Consider the following 3,263-nt stretch of genomic DNA (forward strand, 5'->3'; position numbering starts at 1 on the left):
CCCTATGTACAATAGCTCTGAAGCCTGCCCTATCCCGAGCAAGTCTAACTGACTCCAACACACCTACCGCTATTACCCCAGTTACTGTGTTAATTCATCTCATCCAGGGTCTTCCCCTCCTGCACTATATCCCTCCACCCTTCCAATCCTGATGTTCTTCTCCAAGGACTGGTCTCACTTGGCCAATTCCTTTGAAAGGAATATCATGATCATAAATATTGAGGGTCAGCATAAGAGAGGAAGAACCCCAATGAAACAGACTGATATAGTGACTTCAGCATTAGGCTTAAGTCTGTGAGAAATTTTGAAGATGGAACAGGATAGAGCTGGATTGAGATCTGCTGTTTATAGGGTCCCTATGATTTAACAGCATACTTGACAGCACTTAACAACAACAATAGAAACAACAGAGCCTCCACAAGAAAAAGACTAATAAAATGGGCAGAAGACATGAAAAGACTCTTCACAAAGGAAGACATTTGTTGGCTAACAGAAAATAAATAGTTATGTCTTCTGCATTTATAAATTACAACTTGCAGATGAGAAAAACTTATTAAAAGGAAGACTGTAGAAAGAAAATACAAAATAAGTTGGAAAAGGAATAAAGGTTATAAAATTGAAAGTATACATATTGAGACTTTAAAAACTCTTTTTAGTGAATAGGGAAAAAAACCCAACTTAATCTTTCTTTTCCTTTTTTTTTTTTTTGTTAAATATGACTTTTAAGAACAGGATATTCAACCCTGCTGACTAATTCTTTTTAACGGCCTTTCATGTCAAAAGGTGAAAGCTGTTTACAGAGGAAAAAGATCTAACTACAATTAGTGTCCAACTGTTTAATTTACAGTCAAATTGTTTTTTTATCTCATTTTTAAGAATTTTAAATACCTTCACAAATTTCAGAAATACACAGGAATAAAAATCTAATAGAATACAAGTGTCCCCTGAAAAGTTCTGGCATTGTCAAGAAACAGATTTGATCTGTAGGTATCTTTGTTCTGACCAACTTATATCCTTTCTATCAACAACTTCTGTCATGTTTACATACAAAATCTATCTTGAATATGTCCATTTATTCCAAATTTATCACCAATTCAACTTCACACTCATCTATTTCTACTGTAGAAGCCTGTTGAGTAATCGCATGTCTACTGTTTCCCCATCCTTCCCAGGATATTTGCTTGCATGTGGTATCAATGATATTGTTCAATATTTTCCACACTCTATTGGGTCATCTTTCTTTGGGACCTTTGTTCCCATCCCAAAGAAAGGTGACCCAATTGAGTGTGCAAAATATTGAACAATATCATTGATATCACACGAAAGCAAGAATCTGCTGAAAAATATCCAAAAACAACTGGAGCAGTATATCGACAGAGAACTGCCTGAAGTGCAGGCTGGATTTAGAAGAGGCCGTGGTATTAGGGATATTACAGCTAATGTCTGATGGATCTTGGTTGAAAGCAAAGAGTACCAGATAAATGTCTATCTATATTTCATTGATTATGCAAAGACACTCGACAATATGGATCACAACAAACTGTGGCTGACTCTGAGAAGAATGGAAATCCCAGAACACTTGGTTGTGCTTATGAGAAACCTATACTTGGACCAGGAGGCAGTGGTCAGAACAGAGCAAAGAAACACTACGTAGTTCAAAATTGGGAAGGGTGTACACCAGGGATGTACAATCTATATGTTGTTATTGATATATGCTGTCGAGTTGGCTGTGACTCATAGGGACCCTATGTATAACAGCCAAAGGCGTCAATTCTTCTATCATCCCTAGTCATTGTCCAGCTCTCTGATGAATAGCAAGTGATTGCAAAGACCATGACCTGTATGTCTACATTTATCTCCAGAATTACAACATTTCTCTTCCATAGTTTGGAGAAGTCTCTGACAGGAAACTTTCTCAATGCAATTCATTTTTTATTTTTCTGGCCCCAGATATTCCAGGAGACTGGGCTCTATGAGGAGAAATGTGATATCAGGATTGAAGGAAGACTCATCAACAATCTGCATTATGCAGATGATACAACCCTGCTTGCTGAAACTGAGGAGGACTTGAAGCGCTTGCTGCAGAAGGTCAAGGACTTTAGCCTTCAATATCGATTGAAGCTCAACATCAAGAAAACAAAGATTTGCACCACTGGGCTGATTGGCAGCATCATGAGAGATGGTGAAGAGATTGAGACTGTTAACAACTTTAGTTTGCTGATCTCCACAGTCAACATTCTTGGTACCAGCAGCCAGGAAATGAAAAGAAAAATTGCTTTCAGAAACCTTTCCAGAGTGCTGAAGAGCAACGATGTCACTCTGGAGACTAAGTTGCACCTGATGTAGGCCATAGTCTTTGCAATTACTTGCTATGCGTCAGAAAGCTGGACAATGACTTGGGATGATAGAAGGAGAATTGATGCCTTTCATCTGTGGTGCTGGAGAAGAGTATTGAATATACCATGGACTGCTAGGAGAACAAACAAGTTTGCTCTAGAAAAGGTGAGAACAGACTGCTCCTTAAAGGCTAGTATTCTGAAGCTTCATCTGACACACTTCGGACATGTTACAAGGAGGAATCAAGCCTTAGAGAGGGATGTCATGCTTGGGAGGGTGGAAGGAGAGCACAGGAGAGGAAGACCCTGTATGAGATGAATTGATTCAGTGACTGGGATAATGGGGTAGATGTAAGAGATTGGCACAGGACAGAGCAGGATTAGGGCTATTGTAATAGGGTCACTATGAGTCATAGGTGACTCAATGGCACACAACAACAACAAAGGAAAAGGGGATAAAAAAAATCAATCTTCCTAAAAGTGCTTATAGGATGTTGTTGTTGCTGTTATGTGCAGTCGAGTCTTTTGCCTGACATCGTTACTCTTCAGTACTCTGGAGAGGTCTCCAACAGCTGACTTTCCCAATGCAATTCATCTCTTGATTTCCTGGCTGCTGGTACAGCAGAGTGTTGACTGTGGCGCCAAATAAACTAAAACTGTTATCTCAATCTCTTCACAATCTGTTATGATGTTGCCATCCAGTGGTGAGGATCTTTGGGGTTTTTTTTGGTTTTTTTTTTGGTCTAGAGACTTTATTATGCAGGGGGTGGGGTGTGTGTTGGTTAGAACCAGCTCTGATTCTGTGTTTTCAGATGGGCCTGCTGCCCCAAGGCCAGGCCAAGAAGCTGTGCCTGGGATGTTGGCTTCTGGTGGGCTGCAGGGCTTCCCCATCACCCTTGCCAGGTGGCCTGGGCTCCTGGCATGCTT

Source organism: Elephantulus edwardii, unplaced genomic scaffold (assembly GCF_000299155.1).
Source record: "Elephantulus edwardii isolate Elephantulus edwardi_28Jun2011 unplaced genomic scaffold, EleEdw1.0 scaffold00002, whole genome shotgun sequence".
NCBI lineage: Eukaryota > Metazoa > Chordata > Mammalia > Macroscelidea > Macroscelididae > Elephantulus > Elephantulus edwardii.